This window comes from Podarcis tiliguerta (genome assembly GCF_965153285.1).
Source record: "Podarcis tiliguerta genome assembly, chromosome: 1".
Lineage (NCBI taxonomy): Eukaryota > Metazoa > Chordata > Lepidosauria > Squamata > Lacertidae > Podarcis > Podarcis tiliguerta.
The window spans coordinates 13,219,496-13,247,457 of NC_139534.1; the positions used below are offsets into that span (position 1 = coordinate 13,219,496).

The window sequence follows — 27,962 nt, forward strand, 5'->3', positions numbered from 1 at the left end:
GGGCTGCCTTCAGATGCCTTCTAAAAGTCTGGTAGTTGTTTTTCTCTTTGACATCTGGTGGGAGGGCGTTCCACAGGGCGGGTGCCACTACCAATAAGGCCCTCTGCCTGGTTCCCTGTAACTTGGCTTCTCGCAGTGAGGGAACCGCCAGAAGGCCCTCAGCGCTGGATCTCAGTGTCCGGGCAGAACGATGGGGGTGGAGATGCTCCTTCATGTATTTTGATATGTCAAAAATACTGCTATTTTAAATAACAAATTAATAACAGCAGTGGTAGAATCAATAGGTGGCACTTTCCTTGAGTGCCTGAAGCTCTTTGCCTACATTTTCCTTAGTAACAACCCTGTAATACTACGGTTCCCATTTTAAAGACAGAGGATGAAAACTTGGAGGCAATGGCCTCCATCCAAAGAAAACCTCCCAAGAGAGTATACGGTGTAAACTTCTTCAGGGACAAAGGAAAGGAGAAGTTGTCTAAGCAGAGAATGGTTTTATTACAACATTAAAAGTTCCCCGGGGAACTCAGCCCTTGCAGAAAGCAGACTTGACATCATTGCCTATCAGCTGGCACCATTGTGTCCTGGAACTTGTAGCTGTCTTAAGCTCAAGAGCAGAGCCAGGAAAAGTTTCAAACCAGCTCAGATTGCTCTTTATGTATTTAAGACAAGGGCTTCTGGATCAGGCCAAGGACCCATTGAGTCCAGTATTCTATTCTCACAATGCCCACCTTAAAGACATAGAGATGGGTTTCCCCAGTATGTGCTTCTTAAACTTCCCCCCCTTTTTGTACAGTGGTACCTTGGGTTACATACGCTTCAGGTTACATACGCTTCAGGTTATAGACTCCGCTAACCCATAAATAGTGCTTCAGGTCAAGAACTTTGCTTCAGGATTGAGTCCCATTGAGTCCAGTATTCTATTCTCACAATGCCCACCTTAAAGACATAGAGATGGGTTTCCCCAGTATGTGCTTCTTAAACTTTCCCCCCCTTTTTGTACAGTGGTACCTTGGGTTACATATGCTTCAGGTTACATACGCTTCAGGTTATAGACTCCGCTAACCCAGAAATAGTGCTTCAGGTCAAGAACTTTGCTTCAGGATAAGAACAGAAATTGGGCTCCGGCGGCATTGCGGCAGCAGCGGGAGGCCCCATTAGCTAAAGTGGTGCTTCAGGTTAAGAACAGTTTCAGGTTAAGAACGGACCTCCGGAATGAATTAAGTACTTAACCCGAGGTACCACTGTACACTGTTCTGTTTTAACTATAGCGTACAGTTTTATTCGGTTATTTAGCTTTTTAAAAGTTTTATTATTTTATTTTAAATGCATTTGCATTGATTCCCCCCACAGCTTGGGGAACTTTTTGTATACTAAGTAGCGTTTTACTATTATTATTATTATTATTATTATTATTATTATTATTATTATTTGAAGGTCTCCAACTGACCTACCAACAACACTAATATCAATCTTTTATGCCATAAACACAACCAACCCCTGTCACAACCACATGAAGTTTTGGCAGCACATCTCTCTCTCTTTCTATGTGTATATATATATATATATATATATATATATATATAACATTATATATATGCAAAATTAAAGACAGATGAGGGGCCATATGTAGCAAGTAATCATGCTGCAAGCAAATGGTGAGATAATGATGGATGGGGTGAGTTCAGTCATACATAAGGATGCTAATCTCATGGTTGGTAAATATGCTCAGCAGCAGAAAACTGCCAACTGAGAGAGCCCTACCTTGGACCAAAAGAAAACTTAAGTTGGTTGAGTGACATTGCTAACGAAAGGGCAAGGCAGGGCCGAGGAACCCTGAAGCAGTGTGTCGTGCGCAGGCGAGCTTCCAGGTTTTTATACACCTTGGGCGAAGGAATACTTCCCTGCGGTGATTTCCACCTCTCAAGTAGAAAACAAGGAGTTAAATGTTGGTCAAGTACCGTATTTTTTGCTCTATAAGACTCACTTTTTCCCTCCTAAAAAGTAAGGGGAAATGTGTGTGCGTCTCATGGAGCGAATGCAGGCTGCGCAGCTATCCCAGAAGCTAGAACAGCAAGAGGGGTTGCTGCTTTCACTGCGGAGCGATCCCTCTTGCTGTTCTGGCTTCTGAGATTCAGAATATTTTTTTTCTTGTTTTCCTCCTCCAAAAACTAGGTGCGTCTTGTGGTCTGGTGCGTCTTATAGAGCGAAAAATACGGTAGTAGCCGTCTCAGCAAACATTGCAACTCAGCCCGTGTTCGGCTCCCTCTGTCTCACAACCTTGGACATCTGAGTTTCTTTTATTGAGAGAGAATGTTGACCGGGACGCCCAGGGTTATCTGCCAGCTTTTCAGGACTGCGGGTCTGCATTCTTCACAAGGAAAAAGACCTTGGTTCAGCACCTGCTCACAAACAATATTAATGTAAGAGACCGTTATCTTTATGGTGCTGAACAATGCCAAATCCTTGAAGCTAAGGACACTAGTTAATATTTTAAACAAAGCCCGTGCAAAATGCATTCTGTTTTTTAAGCCGTGAGCTAGGCGAAGGAAGACTGGTACAAATTTATCCCAGCTGTAACTGCTACCACTTCAACGGAGTTAAATCAATTAATTGAGATGTCTTTCCTGTTTTGTTTCAAGGGCTCAGAATGGGGAATGAGGATTCCTTAATTCATGTTATCCTTGCGAAAAAATAAAAAATAAAAAAGCAATACAACACTAGTTCTCATCGCAATTATACATACATAATTGTGCTGAAATCTCTATATACAGATTCTAAAATGCAGACTCGGATCTTCCATTGTTGCAGCAGACTTGCAGCAAAACACTTAAGTATGGTTATCAGAATCTCTCCTGTTTGGACACTCACAGGACAATTTATAACACAATCCCTATTGTGAATTGCGATCGGCCATATTCACCACCCCAACAACAAAAATAGCAGATTTGTTTGAACTTAATGCTATGTGAAAAATTTGCCTAATAAATTATACGTTGCAAGCCCTGATTCTATAAACATATAATGTTAAGTGTGTATATATTCCTATAACATGCATGCCAACATTTTTGGCAGGAAGGGCGGTAGTGAATCTTATGTGAATGTTATTAACATTGATTTCTTTTTTAAAGTATTAGGAATCTAGAAACTGGGTGCTCTTAATCAAGTCAATTTGAATCAATAGGCTGTTGTTGTTTAGTCGTTTAGTCATGTCCGACTCTTCGTGACCCCCTGGACCAGAGCACGCCAGGCACTCCTGTCTTCCACTGACTCCCACAGTTTGGTCAAACTCATGCTGGTAGCTTCGAGAACGCTGTCCAACCATCTCGTCCTCTGTCGTCCCCTTCTCCTGGTGCCCTCCATCTTTCCCAATATCAGGGTCTTTTCCAGGGAGTCTTCTCTTCTCGTGAGGTGGCCAAAGTATCGGAGCCTCAGCTTCAGGATCTGTCCTTCCAGTGAGCACTCAGGGCTGATTTCCTTCAGAATGGATCGGTTTGATCTTCTTGCAGTCCATGGGACTTTCAAGAGTCTCCTCCAGCACCATAATTCAAAAGCTTCAATTCTTCAGCGATCAGCCTTCTTTATGGTCCAGCTCTCACTTCCATACATCACTACTGGGAAAACCATAGCTTTAACTATACGGAACTTTGTTGGCAAGGTGATGTCTCTGCTTTTTAAGATGCTGTCTAGGTTTGTCATTGCTTTTCCCCCCAGAAGCAGGCATCTTTTAATTTCGTGACCGCTGTCACCATCTGCAGTGATCATGGAGCCCAAGAAAGTAAAATCTCTCACTGCCTCCATTTCTTCCCCTTCTATTTGCCAGGAGGTGATGGGACCAGTGGCCATGATCTTTGTTTTTTGATGTTGAGCTTCAGACCATATTTTACGTTCTCCTCGTTCACCCTCATTAAAAGGTTCTTTAATTCCTCCTCACTTTCTGCCATCAAGGTTGTGTCATCTGCATATCTGAGGTTGTTGATATTTCTTCCGGCAATCTTAATTCCGGCTTGGGATTCATCCAGCCCAGCCTTTTGCATGATGAATTCTGCATATAAGTTAAATAAGCAGGGAAACAATATACAGCCTTGTTGTACTCCTTTCCCAGCTTTGAACCAATCAGTTGTTCCATATCCAGTTCTAACTGTAGCTTCTTGTGCCACATAGAGATTTATCAGGAGACAGAACTTGCCATAAGGCAGTGATCCATGGTAAAGGGTAAAGGGACCCCTGACCATAAGGTCCAGTCGTGACCGACTCTGGGGTTGCGGCGCTCATCTCGCTTTATTGGCCGAGGGAGCTGGCGTACAGCTTCCGGGTCATGTGGCCAGCATGACTAAGCCACTTCTGGCTAACCAGAGCAGCACATGGAAATGCCGTTTACCTTCCCGCTGGAGTGGTACCTATTTATCTACTTGCACTTTGACGTGCTTTCGAACTGCTAGGTTGGCAAGAGCAGGGACTGAGCAACGGAAGCTCACCCCATCGCGGGGATTCAAACCGCTGACCTTCTGATCGGCTAGTCTTAGGCTCTGTGGTTTAACCCACAGTGCCACCCACGTCCCATGAAGGGGGTCTCAAACGGTAGCCTTTTACATTTCTCCATAGAAGTGAATGCTAGCCCTCCCAATTAAAGATGTAGGAAAAGGTACATTATCTCATTAGAGTGGACAGCTTCACTGGGCATTATGCTGTTTCTCCAACTTGTACTCCAATTGACGTCTGTTTTGTTTGTCTCTAGAACTCAATAGAAGCTATTGTATGTGTGTGGCAAGGGGGATGAGTCAGACCTGCTCTGCGTATTCCTTTTATTTCTTGGTCACTCCGGAATGTGACAAGATGTCAGAAGAGTGATTTGACATCTTGGAGGCCGTCTTTTGTATATATGTAAAAAGTGTTTGGCTTTTTTTAAATTTTTGGTGAGATGATGGGTTAATATGGGTTATTTTGTTTATAGCGTAATATTTAATGTTGAATTAATCTGATAATGTACTGAGCTGTCTGCAGTCTCCTTAAGAGATTGAAGAACTGGTCGGTATAATAGATTAGAGAAATACAATAATATTAAATTTTACAGGCCTAATTGTTTTGTTCTAATCTGATTTCATTTGATTATCTGAATATAAGTAGGGCAAGTATGTCTGAAGCCATTATGTCATGAATCACAGAGCTAATACCATTTAGAATTTACTGTACATGGAGTAGATATTCATAGGAGTCTTCAAATGATTGCTGGATGCATTCATTTTGCTGAAAGGTTGTACTGGATAAAACTACCAAAAAAATAAAATAAAAGTTTGTACTGGATAAAACTACAAAACACCATGGTTCATTCAACTTTTTAAGAATGGTGGTACCTCTGGTTACCTACTTAATTCGTTCCGAGGTCCGTTCTTAACCTGAAACTGTTCTTAACCTGAAGCACCACTTTAGCTAATGGGGCCTCCCGCTGCTGCCGCGCGATTTCTGTTCTCATCCTGAAGCAAAGTTCTTAACCCGAGGTACTATTTCTGGGTTAGCGGAGTCTGTAACCTGAAGCGTCTTTAACCTGAAGCATATGTAACCTGAGGTACCACTGTAGTAGTAGTAGTTATAGGAATATTCAGTTTTAATAGGCTACAGCAGTTCTATCAACACTTTTGTGCTATAATGCATTCATATGTGGTAAATGAATATTTATTCATAATTCATAGTTTTTGTTACAGCCTAATAAATGAAAAAAGCTGAAGTGCCTCTCTTACACAGTTAATAAACATATTTAGCAAAAAAATCTTGTACCTTTTTGCCTCTCTTCTGTCACCTTCATAAAATCTTATGCATTTTCGATTCCCGCTCTGTCATGGTTGGCCTTTGAGCCTCCCCACATCACCACCAATTCCGTGCAGCTCTTGCAGCTACACAGCACTCTATGCAAGATTAATTCTCTCAGGCCACAATCCTAAAGCTGGTCAGAGGTTGGCTGAGGGGTTGCGGAATGCAGCTTAAGTGCATTCAGCCTTTGTGGTGGAGAGCCAGTGTGGTGTAGTGGTTAAGAGCGGTGGACTCGTAATCTGGTGAACTGGGTTCGCGTCTCCGCTCCTCCACATGCAGCTGCTGGGTGACCTTGGGCCAGTCACACTTCTTTGAAGTCTCTCAGCCTCACTCACCTCACAGAGTGTTTGTTGTGAGGGAGGAAGGGAAAGGAGAATGTTAGCAGCTTTGAGACTCCTTTGGGTAGTCATAAAGCGGGATATCAAATCCAAACTCTTCTTCTTCTTTCATCAGAAATGCTGCAATTTGATTGCTTACAGGAGTGGGGCCTTCTCAGTGTCGGTTTGGAAAAATAAAAGGAGAATTCCTGGATGCCAAGATCCAAGATTAGGACAAGTACTCTTTGGTGAGAAAACACCTGCAGAGACTGAAAATCACATAATATGCAGCAAACTGAAGTGTGAAATTATAGGCTGTGAAACTTTTCAGATATGCCCTTCCAAGTGAATTCCAAAATTATCCCCTATGAAAGTTCCTCCCAAAGTTTTCCTCTTCCTCCAGCATAGGAAAAGACCACAAGATAAAGAATGGTTTACTTACAAACTCCCCAAAGGTCAGGTTCATGTGATTTCCCATACATCAGTCAGAAAAGTTGCACAGGCAGTATAACGTAGCTTGGTTAAAGGGACCCCTGACCATTAGGTCCAGTCACGGATGACTCTGGGGTTGCGGTGCTCATCTCGTTTATTGGCCAAGGGAGCCAGCGTACAGCTTCCGGATTATGTGTCCAGCATGACTAAGCCGCTTCTGGCGAACCAGAGCAGTGCACGGAAATGCCGTTTACCTTCCCGCTGGAGCAGTACCTATTTATCTACTTGCACTTTGACGTGCTTGCAAACTGCTAGGTTGGCAGGAGCAGGGACCGAGCAACAGGAGCTTACCCCCTTGCAGGGATTCAAACAGCTGACCTTCTGATCGGCAAGCCCTAGGCTCTGTGGTTTAGACCACAGCGCCACCCTGGTAAAAGTTCCTAAACTGTTGGTATAGAAAAATGCTTGTTTCAGACTCTGTTCTTGTCTGAAACAAGAGAAGCTGATTAAAGCTATGCAACTGAGCTGGAGCAGCCAGCTGAGACCTCGCACACTGAATGCACAGGTAGATTGGTAGGGAGTAAAGGCTTGATCACCTATTTCCTCCCAAAGTAAGGGGAAGTGACATAGCTAAGCCTGGCAGGACAGCTTACTCGGTGGTATTAACCCTTTCATGCCTCAAACAGTCACTGAAATAGTCCTTCCCATTTGCCACCTGCAAGAGGCTTAACCCCTCCCGCCTCAAAAATAACCCCGAACAACAAAATGCCAATTTCTACGTTGTAGGGCAGGGGTAGCCAATGTGGTGGTGTTGGACTACAGTTCCTCTCAACCTCAGCCAGCATCAATCATCAGAGAAAATTGGAGTTACAGCCCAGGAGTGGGAAGCCTGGTTTGGCCAATGGGACAGGTCCTTATTTTACCTACCCCTTGTAGATGAAATTAGGTGATGATCATTGGGATTTCAACTGCTTGGAGATTGTTGATCTCAGAGGTAGCCTGGTGTCACCCTTCAGTGGTGGTGTCTGGTTCCTTGAGAAACATGATAGTTCAGTGAAGTGAGTTTAGATGTAGCTGCTCCATGTTCTCATGTCTGCTGAGCCCTGAAGCTCCCTTGGACAAGTCCTCTCCTATCCATATGGTGAGGTCCAATCCTCATGGTCCACATATAGCAGAGGCCTTAGGCCACATGGTCCACCCATCTACATGGTTGATAGGAATGATCACTGGAGGGCTTGGAACATGGCGTAGACTTTCTAATAGCAGCACACGGTTGTGCCATGGGAAACGAGACAATGACTGCATGAGTGTCCATGACCAGCAAGGACTTGGAAACCTTCCATGGTCTAAACTTAGGAAAAGCCCAGACGACAAATGACTGCACCGTTTTTCTTCTGCACCGTGAGCATTGTTGACGAGCGAGATTTTTCTTTTATCTTGAAATCTGTCATTAAATATGTAGGTGTAGTTGTTAGTTAATCCATGGTGGATAGTGAAAATATTAAAATTTAACTTCTCCACGCTTCATTTCTCTTTTACTAGGACAATAAAAAAAAACAACAACCCACAAGACCCAGAGTGACTCAGAGGCTGCTTCACGTATCCCCAAAGTAGAGCCAGGCTTTGCTGAGTTGGATTGTAGAACCTTTAACTTTTTCTCTTCTTCACTGGAAAGTAATGAGAGAGGAGGCCTGCTGCTTAGATTGTTCTACATTCACCAACATCTGCAGAGGTACAGATCTCTCTATTTTTCCAAACCCGTTTCATAAATTTAATTTTGTTGAATGGGTTAATTACAGCAATGATATCACTTTTACAGTGGTGCCCCGCAAGATGAATGCCTCACAAGACGGAAAACCCGCTAGACAAAAGGGTTTTCCGTTTTGGAGGTGTTTCGCAGAACGAATTTCCTATGGGCTTGCTTCGCAAGACGAAAATGTCTGGCTCCCCACCCCTTTTTTCTAAGGCACTAAGCTGCTAATAGCCTTTTAGCAGCTAATCCGCTAATCCCTTAAGCCTTTAATAGCCGCTAATAGCCGCTAAACTGCTAATAGCGCTAATCCGCTAATGGGGTTGCTTCGCAAGACGAAAAAACCGCTAGACGAAGAGACTCGCGGAACGGATTCTTTTCGTCTTGTGAGGCACCACTGTATTTCCAAAGTGACTAATAAGATTGAAAAACTTCAAGAATGTCACTAAGCAGTCCATTTTACAGATGAGGATGGCTTCCAATAAACACTGGCCATTTCTTGATTGGGGTTTTCCTCCCCCTGACAAAAATTGAGAGTTTTGCATCGACAGGGAACCAATTGGTTTTGCGAGTTTGTGACGGGTGTGGGTGACAGTTCTACCATAACCGTAACTAACCCCCCTAAATCACCACTGTAACCATTTTAGAAGAGTTTGGATTTGATATCCCGCTTTATCACTACCCAAAGGAGTCTCAAAGTGGCTAACATTCTCCTTTCCCTTCCTGCCCCACAACAAACACTCTGTGAGGTGAGTGGGGCTGAGAGACTTCAGAGAAGTGTGACTAGCACAGGGTCACCCAGCAGCTGCATGTGGAGGAGCAGGGAATCGAACCCGGTTCACCAGATTACGAGTCTATCGCTCTTAACCAGTACACCACACTGGCTCTCAGTGATAAATCCTGATAAAAATATAATAGGCGACATCTAACTTTGCACAAGCTTATTTCCCCCTCTTCTCTGTCCCTTGCACACCCCCCCCCCCAATTTGCTCCAGAGGGTCCCACAACCCTTCAGAGAAAATATTGATGGTGGGGCTGTAGTGGGGAGTAGCAGAAGGGAGAGTCCCATTGTACCACTGGAAGTCTGTTCTGCTGGTGGGCAGGCACCATTGAAGGTCACCCAATTTACATGCATGTCTCCATCATTATCTCTTTGTCACACTCTGGTGCCCCCCATGAACTAAATCTAGGGCATGGAGATTCAAGAGAGGATGAACTCAGGTCTCAGTGGTTCCAGTTCACTTCCAAGGGGCAAAGCAAAAGGACTAAACTTTTGAGGGCCTATACCTGATCCCTGCCCCAGATACAAGGAGGTTCTCCTTCCACTGACAAGGAACCCCAAGATGCTACCATATATCTGTGGGTTCCGGCATCTGCTGGGCTCCCCCAGGTGAAACTACAATATTTGGGACCTTCTCCCACTTTCATCCTCATCATCATGATGGGTAGTTCCATTTAACGTAAATAAACATCAATGACCATGCTTTGCCAAAAAAATTTATGGAAAGGGCAGAGGCAAATATTTTTAGGAGCCTCTTTTCAGGGTCAAATGAACAGGAGGTGCAAGCAGACATTAGCTGGCCCTGTGGTTGCTTGACGGGAGTTGCTGGTCCAGCGGTCCATCATCTGAGCTGTGTTTTTGTTGTTGTTGTTTAGTCGTTTAGTCGTGTCCGACTCTTCGTGACCCCATGGACCAGAGCACGCCAGGCACTTCTGTCTTCCACTGCCTCCCACAGTTTGGTCAAACTCATGCTGGTAGCTTTGAGAACACTATCCAACCATCTTATCCTCTGTCATCCCCTTCTCCTTGTGCCCTCAGTCTTTCCCAACATCAGGGTCTTTTCCAGGGAGTCTTCTCTTCTCACGAGGTGGCCAAAGTATTGGAGCCTCAGCTTCACAATCTGTCCTTCCAGTGAGCACTCATCTGAGCTAAGTGTTGCCTAATAAAAGGGCCGGCCGTGGGCAACTCAAATGGCCTATCTTCAGATTTGCCTGGTTCCCCCCCCCCCAAACAGGTTTCAGGGCACCTAAAATATTTTCTGGTTCCCCTGCTCCTTCCCACGCCCATTGCAAATCTCTGATGCTTTCCAGGGCTGCAAGAATACTGAGCGTAGACTAGGGGAAGAGGACCTCACAGCAAACAACTCCTCTAGTCCAGGCTACAGAATGACTAATGCCTGGTGACTAATGAGCACAACCTCAGCGCTTGGAATCGCTGCTGGGAATTTCTTCTGAGAGCCATTGTCTGCCTGGCTGAGGGGCATTCGCGTGCCTTGCCATTAGCCTTAAACACACATACCAGCACCCCGGCCTTGACCTCTTAATGGCCTAGTTTGGGGAAAAGGCAGGCCTCAGGAATCAATCGGCTTGAGATTTCCCCTAAGTTCAGCAATTTAACCTCCGTGAAGGATTTCGCTTCCTGTGATGAAAGGAGATAAGGATCTAGATATGTAAACACCGTTTTTAAAAAAATACAATCAGGAAGCATGGATTTCCAGGGCCAAAACAGAACAAAAGAGTGCCCTGCTAATAAGAAAACAAGTTACTGCTTCTTCTTCTTCTTCTTCTCTCTCTCCTCTCCTCACTATCTTTAAATTCCACTAATCCTACGTTTTCTTATTTGGGTACAAGAAGCTCTTGGTTCTTCTGGGCTTTTGTTTCAGCGGAAGATGCTTGGTGGTCAGAGACAAACAATGCAGTGCGGGGAGGGGAGATGCAGGATTCTCTGGCATTTATGGCTTTGCCAGCACATTAGAATCCAGTTTGTAGCAAGGAATTGACACCCCCGCCCTGAGCAAAGGCTGAGAAGTTTGCTGGAGATCTGAGGCCTTGCCTTTCATGGCGGGGAGCACAGAGTCCACAACAGGCAGAGCCAGTTCAGAGGCCTTCAGCAACTCATACCTTCAGTGCCTAGGTGGGCCCTATGACAGCCCCAACATTGCAATGTGAAAGGGCCAGGGAGTGACATTCGGCTTAGCTTTTTTATATATAGATTTTTTTCCAGTGTGATGTAGTGGTTAAGAGCGGTAGTCTCATAATCTGGGGAACCGGGTTCGCGTCTCCGCTCCTCCACATGCAGCTGTTGGGTGACCTTGGGCTAGTCACACTTCTTTGAAGTCTCTCAGCCCCACTCACCTCACAGAGTGTTTGTTGTGGGGGAGGAAGGGAAAGGAGATTGTTAGCTGCTTTGAGACTCCTGAAGGGGAGTGAAAGGCGGGATATCAAATCCAAACTCCTCCTCCTCCTCTTCTTCTTCTTCTTCTTCTTCTTCTTCTTCTTCTTCTTCTTCTTCTTCCGGTACAGTTGTAGTGGCATGAAAACCTCCCCAAACTTTGGGACTGGAGTGTGTATCTTTGGATTGGGGTGGTGGGAGCCCTGGGTGGTGTCGATGCTATTATGATGAGGTGGCTTCTCTGTTTTCTCATTTAAAAATCTTGGACGCTGTGCTCGACAAGCTGACGACTTGGAAAATCTAGTTGTATGTGATCCCGGGAATAACATTGCTCCTAGCATTGTTTTCATGGATGCTTCTAGGAGCAATATTACCTCACCATCTCTCAACATGGCAGCACTTAAACTCTGTAATTTCCTTCCCATTGGCATTAGATAGGCGCCTTTGTGGTACTGTTTGTGGTGCCTGCTATAAACCTTATTGTTTTGGTAAGCTGACGGAGATCACATCAGTAGGCTTGCCTTTCAATGCACACTGAGCCCAATTTCTCCACCCATCCCTAGTTCAGTACAGTGGTACCTTGGAAGTCAAACAGATTTTTTCCGGGAAGTCCATTCGACTTCCAAAATGTTCGTAAACCAAGGCGCCACTTCCAATTGGCTGCAGGAAGCTCCTGTGGCCAATCAGAAGCCGTGTTGGACGTTTGGGTTCCAAAGAACGTTTGCAAACCAGAACACTCGCTTCCAGGTTTGCGGCATTCGTTTGACTCGCAAGGCGTTCAGGATCCAAGGTACGACTGTACAACAGATGAACAAGACTCATTCAGAACTCTACATTCCTGGGAGAAACTCAGTGCAGGCACACTTATTATCCAGTGCAATTTTTATTCTTTGCAAGTTATCCAAACAAAAGGCTCCTTCTCTTTTTTTGCTAGTGATGAGCATGAGAGCTGTATTTCTGTTACCAAACAGCAAACGCTCTTTTACCAGGTGCACCACACGGATTTTGCTGAAACGCACAGCCACAAATTCAATTCAATAAATGAAGAACAGCCTCTGCTGCCCCCCTTGTCAGAAGGCAGCGTCTTCCCTCTATTGTCACTAAACACTCTCCCACTCTCGCGGAAACACATGCTCCTTGAAGAGACAGCATGTTTATTAACCCACATGCTGGGCTCTTCTTTAATAAATGTGCTTTCGGTTTATTTATTTATTTTGCTTTTAATTTGCAGAAATTACAATCAGCCACACTTTCTTTCTTTTTCTTTTTCTTTTAAACCAAACCAACAAACCAAAAAGTGTTGGAGCGAAGAAAGCGAAACGAAATAAATGTTTTTGATTCCAGTTCCGATGGTAATGCTGCGCTGGACGGGGAAGGTAAATAAACTCTCTGTGTGGGTGACGGTCTAATAGGAAATGGGTGTGCCTTCCTTGCACGGCAGGGCCTGTCATGTGGTTGACATGTTGCACTCCTCCTAAAGCCACACTTGGCACGGCCTCCTCCGACGTGGCGCTCCTGGCAAAACTGGCTTGAAAGAGCCCCCCCAAGTGCTTCTTTCTTTGAAACAACAGAGGAATTCACAAAGCTGGTTTGCCTTGCGACAATACAGGGGCTGGCGAAGCCAAGTGAAAAAGTGGCCAGAGCCATTTATTAGCCGTGAGATCAGGGCATGAGCTTACCTCAGTGACACAGCTCTTGTTATTTTCTGACGAGAGCTTTCTGTGGTCGAAAAGCTGCGCAGGATCATATGGAACTGCTTAGGGGGAGAGAGCAAAACATACACCCACCCCTTAAATGATTTTAAAGCAAAGCATTCCAAGCTTCCTCTCCCCTCACTCTGCCCCCTCGTCGGGATTCAACCTCTAATTGTTGTGCTGAACCTCCCTCCATGCTTGTTCTGTCGTGTAGAGGACAGTCATTGATCGCAGTGTGTTAGAGGTCCACCCATCATTTGAAGTGGGGCTATTTGGAAGTGCAAGCATCCCTGTTCACATTGGAACGAAAGCCAGCCCCCCTGCGCCAAAAATTTGGACTCAAATTGCAGACCCGCCAAGTGTCCCTATTTTCCAGGGACAGTCCCAAATTTACAGAAACTGTCCCGGTTTCTTTTCCCTCATCCCTTTCTTCCTTCTTCTTCTTATAAAGGTAAAGGTACCCCTGCCCGTACGGGCCTTGTCTTGACAGACTCTAGGGTTGTGCGCTCATCTCACTCTATAGGCCGGGAGCCAGCGCTGTCCGCAGACACTTCCGGGTCACGTGGCCAGCGTGACAAAGCCGCATCTGGCGAGCCAGCGCAGCACACGGAACGCCGTTTACCTTCCCGCTAGTAAGCGGGTCCCTATTTATTTACTTGCACCCGGGGGTGCTTTCGAACTGCTAGGTTGGCAGGCGCCGGGACCGAACAACGGGAGCGCACCCCGCCGCGGGGATTCGAACCACCGACCTTTCGATCGGCAAGTCCTAGGCGCTGAGGCTTTTACCCACAGCGCCACCCGGGTCCCTTCTTCTTCTTATACTTAAACTTATTATACAAATTATACAAATAAGTACAGCAAGTTTTCTCATGTCATTTGTATATCACAAAAATAGCATAATAAATCTGGAAAAATATCTACAACATAGGTTTCATGATTAGTGATCAATGTGTAAGTTCTTGGTTTATGAATTGGTTTAAACATTAGGAGTTTTCATGGCAGGGATACTGGAGTGGCTTGCCATAGCGATGTGTGGAAGTGAGAGCTGGACCATAAAGAAGGCTGATTGCCGAAGAATTGATACTTTTGAATTATGGTGCTGGAGGAGACTCTTGAGAGTCTCATGGACTGCAAGGAGATCAAACCTATCCATTCTGAAGGAAATCAGCCCTGAGTGCTCACTGGAAGGACAGATCCTGAAGCTGAGGCTCCAATACTTTGGCCACCTCATGAGAAGAGAAGACTCCCTGGAAAAGCCCCTGATGTTGGGAAAGATGGAGGGCACAAGGAGAAGGGGACGACAGAGGACAAGATGGTTGGACAGTGTTCTTGAAGCTACCAGCATGAGTTTGACCAAACTGCGGGAGGCAGTGGAAGACAGGAGTGCCTGGCGTGCTCTGGTCCATGGGGTCATGAAGAGTCGGACACGACTAAACGACTAAGCAACAACAACAACAAAAATTAAACATTAGGAAGAAGAATAAAAAAAAGAAAGAGGGGGAGTGGCGGGTGTGGTGGGGTGGTTATGCTTCTTTATTCTACTTAGTGTGTGTGAGGGGTTGTGTCAGCGTTACTTGTACAGTATGGCTTCTCTTACTATTCACTTGTTGTATTTCCTTGGTGGTGAGAGAGCTTGGGGGTGGCGTAGGGTGTGGTAGGTTGTCTTTGGTTGGCTGTGGTTAGAATTGTTTTTGTGTGTGAGCGGGGTGTGAGTGTGTATTTTTGAATCCGGTTAGCCAGATTGATTCAGGGGATTCTTGTCATTGTCTTGTTGGGCTGTGTATGTGATAAGGCGGAACCAAAGCAGGGTGAAGGCATCTTTTTCTATTTGTCCCCGTGTCAGTTTCAGTTTCTTGGTTAGTTTTTCTAATAAGGCTGTTTCCCATACTATTTGATACCATTGGTAGCCGTCCCCGGTTTCTGATTTGATCCTGGAATGTCCCACTTTTCCTTATGACATCCCTATTTTCATTGGAGAAATGTTGGACAATATGGTAGGAAGTCCCATTTTTCATTGGAGAAATGTTGGAGGGTATGGAGTTATCTGACCACTGAGCCATCAGAAGGCAGCCTTGTATAGGGAAACTTTTAAATGTTTCTGTTTTATTATGTTTTTATATACAGTGGTGCCTCGCAAGACGAAAAGAATCCGTTCCGCGAGTCTCTTCGTCTAGCGGTTTTTCCGTCTTGCGAAGCAACCCTATTAGCGGATTAGCGGATTAGCACTATTAGTGGTTTAGCAGCTATTAGCGGCTATTAAAGGCTTAAGGGATTAGCGGATTAGCTGCTAAAAGGCTATTAGCAGCTTAGTGCCTTAGAAAAAGGGGGTGGGGAGCGGGAAAAAATCGCAAGAATTGCAAGACATTTTCGTCTTGCGAAGCAAGCCCATAGGGAAATTCATCTTGCGAAGCGCATTGAAAAACGGAAAACCCTTTCGTCTAGCGGGTTTTCCGTCTTGCGAGGCATTCGTCTTGTGGGGCACCACTGTATATTGGAAGCTGCCCAGAGTGGCGTGTGCAACCCAGTCAGATGGGTGGGGTATAAGTAATAAAATTATTACTACTACTACTACTACTATTGAGTAGGATGTCCCTATTTTCATTGGAGGAATGTTGCTAAGCCAACTTCCTGCGTATTTCTTATCCTCTTCTCACTCCAAACTTCTTCTCTCACAACATGGACTTGGTTGCTTTTTTACTTCTCCAGATTCCTTTTCTCGATCTTCTGTTTGCTCATCGTCAGAATATGTAGCACAATTGGCCAATAAATCGAGGCTTTGTAGTGGTGAACCAGTGTGACTGAAAGTCTCCCATGTTTTCTCCAATCCTGGCGTCTCCAGAAGAATGTCCAGAAGGGAATTGCATGGACCAGTATCCAAAAGCACAAAATATGTAGATAAGAAAAATAAAAGAATAAAATTAAAATTGTGGGGTTTTTTCCAGCTCTAGCCTCAGCCAAAGCAGTTTTTTAAAAATTTATTTAATCATTATTTCAATACAAACAACAACCACAAAAAACACATACAACAAAAACCACAATAACACTAATAACACAATTTAACAATTCAGATTTGAGTACTGATATACCTATGACTACACCTTTTTAAAATTATTTACCCACCTTCCCCTACTTCCCACCATTGTCCGCCTTATCGCTTAAGTATTCCTTCCAGATTTCTTCATATTTATCCATTCTTAATTTGCGTTGATATGCAATTTGTTCGTAGGTAACTAGTCTGTCCATATTGTCAATCCATGTGCTCAATGGGAACTTTTTGCGGCTCTTCCAATTCATCAAGCCAAGTTTTTTTTTTGCTTCTAATATGGCACAATACATCCATTTTTTTTTGACCCCTTGTAATCTCCCACGTTTCTGGTATATAATTTAGACTTAAATTCATTCCCCTAAATAACAATTTCTTTTTATTACTCTTGCTATATATATCCTCACCTCGCACCAAAATGATCTTATCATTGGGCAGTTAATCATCATATGTACTAAGTTCGCATTTTTACTCCCACATCTCCAGCAGTTGTCTGCATTTGTTATTTTCTTCTAGTAAAGTTTTGCTGGAGTCCAGTGGACTCCGAATATTATTTTCTGCTGAATAAGTCTTAGTCTTAGATCCATAGAGGCTATTTCTGTTGATTTTATACTTGACTCCCATATATCATTTGTTATCTGTACCCCTAACTCTTCACTCCATTTTTGTCTATCATATTCTAAATCATATTCTTTCTGTTGAGTAGGGTTTTATATAGTGCAAGTGTAGAGTTCTTTGCTTATGCAGAGAAACATGGTTTGTTTCCATGGCAATGTTTTATAATTCAGCCCGCCCCGCCCCCATATTAGCATTTACTGTGGATTTATATATTTTTATTGTGCTGTAACATATTAGCAAGATAGCATATATATTGCATAGCATAACTTGCTTGCCATGTTTTTCCCAGTAGTGATGTATGGAAGTGAGAGCTGGACCATAAAGAAGGCTGATCGCCGAAGAATTGATGCTTTTGAATTATGGTGCTGGAGGAGACTCTTGAGAGTCCCATGGACTGCAAGAAGATCAAACCAATCCATTCTTAAGGAAATCAGCCCTGAGTGCTCACTGTAAGGACAGATCCTGAAGCTGAGGCTCCAATACTTTGTCCACCTCATGAGAAGAGAAGACTCCCTGGAAAAGACCCTGATGTTGGGAAAGATGGAGGGCACAAGGAGAAGGGGATGGCAGAGGACGAGATGATTGGATAATGTTCTCGAAGCTACCAGCATGAGTTTGACCAAACTGCGGGAGGCAGTGGAAGACAGGAGTGCTTGGCATGCTCTGGTCCATGGGGTCATGAAGAGTCGGACATGACTAAACAACTAAACAACAACTTGCTTCCACAGTGAATGCACAAAATGGCCTTGAGGACATGACTGCTCAGTGGGAATAATAATGCTGTACTGACTTAGCTTACAGAGTGAAGACTGCAGTCCTATACACACTTACCTGGGACAGAGTCCTGTTCTGCTCAACAGGTTTACATCACTGAACACATCTTCAGGACGGAATTCCTGAGAACCAGTGTGTGCTTAGTGGTTAGAGTGTGGGACTAGGACCAGGGAATGTTTTGTAAAATGCAGAAGAAGGAGAACTGTGTCCCCCAGTTCTTTTGGAGGAAAGGTAGAATATAAATGTAATATATCAAGAATAATAAAAACGGTTTTCCGTGCTCTAAACTTTAGAGTTGAAAGCGCTATATAAATGATAAGCATGATTGTTAATTTGGTTTCATGAATGCATTGATGGCCAATGGGATTAACAACCAATTTATTTTCTTACCCCTGTAGAACATCTAGATGATACTTTCATGCCCTACTATCAGAAAGCTATTCTTGATGTTTAGTCTATGCTCCAGAGCAGGAGAAAAGAAGCTTTCTCCATCTTCAGTGTGACAGCCCATCTAACTCTACTCTGACTGACAGAAACTCACTTCACGGGTTCTGAGAGGGGTCTCTCCTAGTGTGGTGTAGTGGTTAAGAGCGGTGGACTCGTACTCTGGTGAACTGTGTTCAATTCCCTGCTCCTCCACATGCAGCTGCTGGGTGACCTTGGGCTGGTCACACTTCTCTGAAGTCCCTCAGCTCCACTCACCTCACAGAGTGTTTGTTGTGGTGGAGGAAGGGAAAGGAGAATGTTAGCCACTTTGAGACTCCTTAGGGGAGTGATAAAGCGGGATATCAAATCCAAACTCTTCTTCTTCTCTCCTAGTCCTACCAGGAGATTCTGGGGACTCAAACTGGCACCTTCTGCACACAAAGCAGATGTCCTACCTGTGTGCCATGGTCTTGTCCTGAGAGATCTGCATTGGCTCCCAGTATGTTTCTGAGCACAATTCAAAGTGTTGGTGTTGACCTTTAAAGCCCTAAACACCCTCAGTCCAGTATACCTGAAGGAGCGTCTCCACCTCCATCGTTCTGCCCGGACACTGAGATCCAGCACCGAGGGCCTTCTGGCGGTTCCCTCATTGCGAGAAGTGAGGTTACAGGGAACCAGGCAGAGGGCCTTCTTGGTAGTGGCGCCCGCCCTGTGGAACGCCCTCTCATCAGATGTCAAAGCAATAAACAACTACCTGACATTCAGAAGACATCTTAAGGCAGCCCTCTTCAGGGAAGTTTTTAATGTGTGACATTTTAGTGTATTTTTGGTCTCTGTGGAAGCCGCCCAGAGTGGCTGGGGAAACCCAGCCAGATGGGCGGGGTACAAATAATAAATTATTGTTATTGTTATTATTATTATTGTCTCATGGTAGTAAATTCCAGCACTCTATGGTGTCCCACCTTCCCATCTCACCACTTGACAAGAGGTGCCCTTTGTTTGCATTGAGATGGGCCCTCATCCCACTGCATACAGGAAGCTCCTTACAGTAGTTGAACAGCAGCTAGGACTTACGACGCAGCAGGAATTTACTGTAGATTTCATGCTATTACCCGGGGGGCTAGCTCACTCATTGCAACTCATTTCCATTTTTACATTGAAAATCTGGATTGTAAAATTTACTGTTCGATGCACAGAGTTTAAACTCACAACCATTAGACTCTTACAACTCTACTAATGTTACTTTTATGGGTGCTGGCTATGGTCCTGGTTTACCATTTCATCAAAGGAAAGACGATGCAGCTGTCATTTGTGACCAAATGGTGTGATTTAAGTGGAAGGGCAAACTTTTCGCGTTGTCTCCTCCGCGCACAAAAGGAATCTGAAACGGAAAAGAACCGTTCCACAAAACTACCAGCAATCATCTGGGACTTTCAGCTGACTTCAGTGGGAGTGTTAAAGCAGGGAAGAGAAATCTGTGTCCCTTCAGATGTGGACAGATCACAGTTCCCATCCTCCCTGATCATGGACCAGGCTGACTGGAGCTGATGGGAGCAGAGGGTGCAATCCTGCTGGCTGGCTTACTGCAACCTTCCCATGACTCCAAGAACATCTAGAGCAGCAGTTCTCAACCTGTGGGTCCCCAGATGTTGTTGGGCTACAACTCCCATCATCCCTGACCACTGTTCATGCTGGCTAGGAATGATGAGAGTTGTAGTCCAACATCTGGGGACCCACAGGTTGAGAAACATTGATCTAGAGCAGTGTTCCCCAACCTTGGGTCTCCAGCTGTTTTCGGACTACAATTCCCATCATCCTTGACCACTAGTCTTGCTAGCGAGGGATGATGGGGTTGTAGTCCAAAAACAGCTGGAGACCCAAGGTTGGGGAACACTGATCTAGAGGATCCAGAGGATCACTGGTTCCCCATTCCTTGCTTAAACTTTTTATTATCTGCATTTATATGCCACCTTTCGTCCAAGGAACTCAAAATTATGTGAGGTATGTGTATATGGTTCCCACCCCAGTTTATCAACCATGTGAGGTACGTTAGGCTGAGAAAAGTCACCCAGGGATCTGAATTTAGATCTGCCAAATACCAGACTGGTTCTCCCAACAGATTTTTGATGGTGTGCTTTTACATAATGACTGGAGGACAGGGCTAACGCCCCCTATGTGAACCTAGGACTCACTTTGATCTCCACTCATTCTCCACCACATGACCCTCCTTTGTAACCCTTTGCACTGATGGTGTCCTGACAGTGTGACATTTTATTCCTCCAGCAGACATCTGGCAGACTTCATCAGGAGAATGGTTGAGTGCAGGAAGAATTGGAACTAGAGGATGGGTGGAAGGTGATATCCTCCCCCTCTGAAATATACTTGGAGTCGAGTGTGGATTTCATGCTCTTCATTCAGCTCATAGTAGCGAGGAGGAATGGAAGCTCACCCAAACTGTCTGCTTTATATACATAATTTACACAATGGGCCCCACGTGATTGGCTAATTCCGGGATTCTCCTGTAGGCCAATCAGGTTGCGGATTCACTTCCACCTGGAGCTGGATTGGGTGGCTCCTGAGGACCAATCAGACTGCTGCATTCTGAATCCTATTGTTCTAGGACCAACCAGACTGCTGCATTTTGGATCCTATTCAACTCAGTACAACGGCAACCCCAAGCTCTTTTAAAAGTGTCTCTTCTGCTCAGGGGACTCTGCTGAATGGGGTTGTCTGAGGCGCAGAGGGCTGAGAGGGAGCGAGTTGTGAAAAAGAGGTGGAGATAATTCTGTGAAGGCATCTTCCAAAGGTGCTTCATGGAAAGTGCCTTCGCGGGGATCTTTTTTGGAAGTGTGTCCCCCACATTGGGTTGGTGGGGGCTCTGTACAGCCCAGGTAAACAGTGTGGTGTAACAGGTTAGAATTTCTGGAAGTGGAAAGTGCAGGCTTGCATCTCCGCTCAGCCGTAAATCTAAACAGGGAGCCTTGCACAAGCCACCATCTTGTAATCTATTTTACAAGGTTGTTGTGAGGCCCCAGTTTGCCTTCCTAAGATCCTACAAGGAACTGAAAGATGAAAACATACCCTCCAACATTTCTCTGATGAAAAAAGGAACGTCCTATTCAACAACAACAACAATTTTATTATTTATATCCCACCCATCTGACTGGATTGCCCCAGCCTCTCTGGGTGGCTCCCAACATATGTAAATACATAATAAAATGTGAAACATTCCCTATACAGGGCTGGCTTCAGATGTCTTCAAAAGGTTGTATGGTTACTTATCTCCTTGGCTTGGGGGTTGCATAACTCCATACCCTCAAACATTTATCCAATGAATATAGTGATGTCCTTAGCAGAACATTCCGGGATCAAATCAGAAACCAGGACTGTCCGTGGAAAATAGGGACACTTAGAGGGCCAGTGCAAATGTGACAAAGAGATAAATTTATATTTTGGCCCATGAGTTAATTTTGCTGTTTAAACCACAGAGCCTAGGGCTTGCCGATCAGAAGGTCGGTGGTTCGAATCCCCACAACGGGGTGAGCTCCTGTTGCTCGGTCCCTGCTCCTGCCAACCTAGCAGTTCAAAATCATACCAGTGCAAGTGGATAAATAGGTACCGCTCCAGCGGGAAGGTAAACGGCGTTTCCGTTCTGGTTTGCCAGAAGAGGCTTAGTCATGCTGGCCACATGACCTGGAAGCTGTACGCCGGCTCCCTCAGCCAATAAAGCAAGATGAGCGCCGCAACCCCAGAGTTGGTCACGACTGGACCTAACGGTCAGGGGTCCCTTTACCTTCCCTTTACCTTTAAAACTCTGCTAGAATTCCATTTATGATGCTTAAAGGTAAAGGGACCCCTGACCATTAGGTCCAGTCGTGATCAACTCTGGAATTGCGGCGCTCATCTTGCTTTATTGGCCGAGGGAGCCAGTGTACAGCTTCCGGGTCATGTGGTCTGCATGACTAAGCCACTTCTGGCGAACCAGAGCAGCACACGGAAATGCCGTTTACCTTCCCGCCGGAGTGGTACCTATTTATCTACTTGCACTTTGACGTGCTTTCGAACTGTGGTTTAACCCACAGTGCTACCCGCATCCCTATGATGCTTAAAACCTTATAACAATTAATGTAACTTTCTGCGGTTACTGAAATCGTTCTGCCATTGTGCACCTTACTGCCTGGTGAGGTGTTTACCATTTTTTTATTTTGTATCTTAAAGGGGATAGGTGAAGAAGAGACAATGGAACCGCAGTCAGGCATTTGTCGCGGAACTGTTGGTGGTATGAACAATAGCCTTATGAGCCAATATCTGCAAGCTAATTAATTTCAAGGTGAAGTTACTACAATGTTCAAACGTATAATCTTTGAAAAGCTCCAGGACATTGACCTGAGATATTCAGTGTGTTCTCAATTCATTTCCTGAAAGTAAAGCCAGCTCCTTGGCTTGCTTTGCTGAGAGTTTTGAAGAGGCTTTGAGTAAAAAAGGCTTTCAATAATTTCACGCAGGACTTAAATTAGCTTTTCTTTCCATTGGTTTGATCCAGTGCTATGATTCATTTATAAGACTATAGCTTTGCTTTTTCCTCACTAGGGGAGAAGATTTGATTCAATTCTCATTTAAAGGTGAATCTGCGCAATTCGCACTCTTCGAATAAATGCATAAACATCTCTGAATTTTGCGGTGCAGTTGTCCACCCAGGTAATGTGCACAAAAATGCATAGTATCGGGGTAAAATTTGCATATTCTAGTTCAAATTGCATACAGAATGCATTGTATTCGGGAAAATCGCTTTGCAGAAATGTGTGCTTTAGGCAAGATTGCATGCTAGCATGTGCGTATTGAGATAAAATTCCCACTGAATTGCTGATACGTGGACAGCTGAGAGTCCAAAATGACTCCCAGGCTGCGCACTTGGTCCTTCAGGGGCACAGTTACCCCATTCAGGACCAGGGAATCCTCCACACCCGCCCGCCTCCTGTCCCCCCCAAAACAGTACTTCTGTCTTGTCAGGATTCAACCTCAATCTAAACTGACCTTGTCCATACCAAAGCTCTTCTTTAACTCTTCCCCCCTCCCAGGATAGTTCTTTGGGTTGCCCCACATTTTACCTTACGGATAAAAGCACATCGCCCACTTATTATCACAGAGTGTCCAGCTGTCCTTACTCCTTCAAATAGCTTTCCTGGCATGAACAGATGTTCAGTACCATCGTTCTCCATAATGAAGATGTCCTTGGGGGTTTTCTTTTCTGTTTGACATATTAAATTCCTTTGTACAAATGACAAGAAAAGCAGGCTTTCTTGCTGCTGAAGAATTCCCAGGGCTGGTGTGCTAGTGGTTCACACACAACCAACAGGACTTTTAATGAGCGGGGTCCCCAATTAGCAGGTTTCAATCTCCTGCCTAGGTGAAAAGGAGGCCATGACTATTATTTGGTACGTGTGGGTGCTACCATTCTGGGAGGGGGGGGAGAAGCTGTGGGGAGGAGCAGAATAGCTCTGACCCTCTCGCCATCTTTCCTGTTGCCCACTGTTGTGGAAGGCAGTTGTGAGAAGTTGAGACATTTATTAAGGAATGTTGGGAGATGGTGGAATGAATTTATATGACTTTAGTGGAAATATGATAAGGATTTGAGATTTTAGGATTTAAGGGTATAAGACTTAAGGTTCTTTCTCTCTTTTTATTAGATTGGAGTATAGAAAATTTCTTAGATGTTGATGGGAGGATAAGGTTTAAATGGATTAAGATAAATAAGTGAGTAAGCAATGAAAGATGGAAAGAATTTGCTGATTTAATTAGCAACTGGAATACAAAAAGGGAGGTGGGAGGAGGTCGAAGAAAGAAGTTATTGAAGGATGGAATTGTGAAAAATGGAAGCGTATCTTTTTAAAATGTTTTTGTCTTTTTTCCTGTTCGTGGGGTGGAGGTGTGGTTTTTATGTATTTTTTAATCTTTCTCTATCCTTGTTTGCTTGTCCCCCCCCCTTTATTTTATTGTATCTTGTCTTTTTCAATTTTTTTCTGTATTTGTTAAAATTGGAATAAATATTATTTTTTTAAAAAAAAGAGAAGTTGAGACATTTGTGTCTCTATTTCCATAGATGCAGGAGGCTCCTCCATGAGTTGAGGGCTACAGGAATGAAGTAGCGGGAGCTTTCCCCAATCTGGTCAGACAATTCCAAAGCCTCCAGAACTGTTGTTATCTGTAGAAGTAGTAGCACAAAGAGAGAGAGAGAGAGAGAGAGAGAGAGAGAGAGAGAGAGAGAGAGGGAGACCATTGGGCCATTGTGGAGAATGCATTATTATTATTATTATTATTATTATTATTATTATTATTATTTATACCTCACCCATCTGGGTGGGTTTCCCCTGCCACTCTGGGTGGCTCCCATAATAATAATAATAATAATAATAATAATAATAATAATAATAATGTGACAAAACATCAAACATTAAAAACTTCCCTAAAAATGGCTGCCTTCAGATGTCTTCTAAACATTGGATAGTTGTTTATTTCCTTGACATCTAATGGGAGGGCATTCCACACGGAGGGCACCACCACCGAGAAGGCCCTCTGCCTGGTTCCCTGTAACCTCACTTCTCACAGTGAAGGAACCGCCAGAAGGCCCTCGGCGCCGGACCTCTCAGTGTCTGGGCCGAACAATGTGAGTGGAGACACTCCTTCAGGTATACTGAGCCAAGGCTGTTTAGGGCTTTAAAGGTCAGTACCAACACTTTGGTGGCGCCTGGGACACGGGTGGCGCTGTGGGTAAAACCTCAGCGCCTAGGACTTGCTGATCGCATGGTCGGCGGTTCGAATCCCCGCGGCGGGGTGAGCTCCCGTCGTTCGGTCCCAGCGCCTGCCAACCTAGCAGTTCGAAAGCACCTCCGGGTGCAAGTAGATAAATAGGTACCGCTTACCAGCGGGAAGGTAAACGGCGTTCTGTGTGCTGCGCTGGCTCGCCAGATGCAGCTTGTCACGCTGGCCACGTGACCCGGAAGTGTCTGCGGACAGCGCTGGCTCCCGGCCTATAGAGTGAGATGAGTGCACAACCCTAGAGTCTGGCAAGACTGGCCCGTACGGGCAGGGGTACCTTTACCTTTACCTTTACCAACACTTTGAATTGTGCTGGGAGCCAATGTAGGTCGGCATAATGGTTGCCGACTTAAAAAAAAACAGAAACCTTGGGACAAAAGGCAGAAACTGCTACTGCTAATGGGTGACAGTGTCCTCTGAGGGAGAATTTCTCCTCCCCCTTGGGGAAATTCTGTGAAATGCTTCCCCACAATTTGCCCGCTTACGAATAGGGCGAGGATTTCAAGGGTCCCCAAAATATCCTCATTCCCCTTAGATCTAGTCTATATACCTGCATCCACTCTCCAACCCTGCTACAATGAAGTTTACAGTCTCGGTTTGATCACCCTCAGAAGGAGATTATGTCGTGACGGAGGCCAAAACAGTAACAGCTGCCAAGCAATCGTTATTATAACAGCAAAACACATTGAATGCTGGGATGGTGCCATGGGTGGAGTTCAACTTTGTGGAGGTTTTATAGGAAGCCCATGTGTGTTGGAAACTCGGTACTAAAAAGTCTATTTGCAAACATTGTCCTCGACATTTGTAGTTTTTCTTAAGAGTCAAAGTAAACAGGGAAATGATATGAAAAGGTTTTATGGGCATTTCTCTGAATGGGATATGCATGCAAAGCTATTCTCTCTAATGACCATTCTTTTCTTTTTTTCCTAGGGGGCGGAAACACATGCATTTTAAAAGGAGCCGCGGTGCATTTCAGCTCTCCTTGCATTGCTGAGCTTGGTGTCCTTGCTGGGTAACGTTCTCGCATCTTCACCTTCGAGATGGTTTGTTGCTTATGTGTGAAATTAAAAATGAATTTCTCTTATTTAAAAGTGGTGGTGAACAAGGGGGTGGGGGGGGGGAGGCTTTGTTTCAGGAGGTCTGCACAACTTGAATCCATTGGTTAATGGACAAAACAGCACAAAAGTGTTATTACAGTAGGACCCTATTACACACAGTTTTCAGAAACCGAGTTTCAAGTTCTGTCTGACCTCCGTTTCAGAATTACACCTTTGTCTAACCAGTAAAGCCCAGAATTCAAAAGGCCCTGTACAGGGGGTGGGGAACCAACGAGCCTTCAGATTTTGTTAGACTACTCCCATCATCCACGACCATTGGCCATGCTGGTTAGGGCTGATGGGAACTGGAGTCCAACAATATCTGAAAGGCCAGTGGTTCCCCACCTATGGTCTAGCACATGGTTACTGTCAATAATTGGTTGAGCACAGAGGGATGGTGGAATGAATTAGCTGGGGAACCACCAAGGGAAGAAGGCTCAGAGCCCAGGAAGTGGTGGGAGAAGACGGGGAAGAGGAGGTATTGGAAGCTGAAGGAATAATAATAATAATAATAATAATAATAATAATAATAATAATTTTATTTATATCCCACCCTCCCCAGCCAAAGCCGGGCTCAGAGCGGCTAACAACAGTAAAATAATACAGCATTCTAAAATCAATTCATTATAAAATCAGTTCAATTCAAATTGATGGCAACCATTGGGCTAGAGTTCTGTGAAGAATTACCAAAGGAGGGAGTCAGGCTGTGCCTTGGCCAAAGGCCTGGTGGAACAGCTCTGTCTTGCAGGCCCTGCGGAAAGATGTCGAGTCCCGCAGGGCCCTAGTCTCTTGTGACAGAGCATTCCACCAGATTGGAGCCGCGGCCGAGAAAGCCCTGGCTCTGGTTGAGGCCAGCCTAACCTCTCTGTGGCCCAGGACCTCCAAGATGTTTTTGTTTGAAGACCGTAAGGTCCTCCGTGAGACATACCAGGAGAGGGCGGTCCCGTAGGTACGAGGGTCCTAGGCCGTATAGGGCTTTAAAGGTTAAAACCAGCACCTTAAACCTGATCCTGTACTCCACCGGGAGCCAGTGCAGCTGGTATAGCACCGGGTGAATGTGATCTCGCAGCGAGGACCCCGTAAGGAGTCTCGCCGTGGCATTCTGCACCTGCTGGAGTTTCTGGGTCAGTCTCAAGGGCAGCCCCATGTAGAGTGAGTTACAATAATCCAGTCTGGAGGTGACCATCGCGTGGATCACAGTGGCTAGGTCAGGGCGAGAGAGGTAAGGAGCCAACTGCTTAGCTTGGCGGAGATGAAAAAATGCTGCCCTTGTTATAGCTGCAATCTGCGCCTCCATGGAAAGGGAGGTGTCGAAGATTACACCCAAACTCTTAACTGACGGTGCTGGCACTAATTGCGCCCCCGCAAGAGATGGGAGTTGCCCCCCCAATCCCATATCGTCCCAACCCAGCCAAAGGACCTGGGCTTAGTTTGCTGGGAGAGTCTGGCAGAGATAAGCCTAGAATCAGAGACAGAAGCTGAAGCCTGAGGGTGGAGGCCAAGAGGCAGAGATGAGTCTTGCTGACGAAGAGTCATGAGTGTCTCCCCTTCCTCTCCCGATTTGTCTCCCAGAACCAGTAGAGGCATGAAAAGGTAGAAGGGGAGTTTGGCTGTGTGCCGGCGGAGTCTCTGATTGCTTGGAAAAGAAAACCTGCAAAGGAGGGGATTTAGATGGTTGTGGGTTGGTGGGAACCTTCAGTCTCAGCAACTGCTTCATTGGGGCCTGACCTTCATTAGGCTGTGCAAATTATCTCTTTTTTCCCCCCTAGTAAAGAGTTAACTCCAACTGTGTGATTTAAAGCTGACTGGCTTCTGACAGTTGAGGAACCCTTTTCAGCCTGAGGGCTGCATTGCCTTCTGGGAAAGTTTCTGGTATCACCTGCCAGTAATAAGGGGGAGCAGATGCAGAGGGGAGCAATTTTATCTTTGTACAGTTGGCTACTTTCTATACACCCCTCCCTATTGCATATCCAAGCCAACATTATGGACACATTCCAGTCAGACAAAAACACTCAAGGAGG

At 45.1% G+C, this 27,962-nt stretch overlaps 1 long non-coding RNA gene across 1 annotated transcript in view; it reads left to right on the forward strand.

Annotated features, from left to right (window-relative positions):
* LOC310665319 overlaps positions 1 to 25,854 on the forward strand; it is a 102,744-nt gene extending 76,890 nt beyond the window's left edge. Inside the window, exons 2-4 of the long non-coding RNA XR_014505399.1 lie at positions 8,094 to 8,283; positions 12,772 to 12,849; positions 25,775 to 25,854. This is a non-coding gene — a long non-coding RNA (uncharacterized lncRNA). The remainder of the gene's footprint in view (positions 1 to 8,093; positions 8,284 to 12,771; positions 12,850 to 25,774) is intronic.
* The last annotated feature ends 2,108 nt before the right edge of the window (positions 25,855 to 27,962 follow it).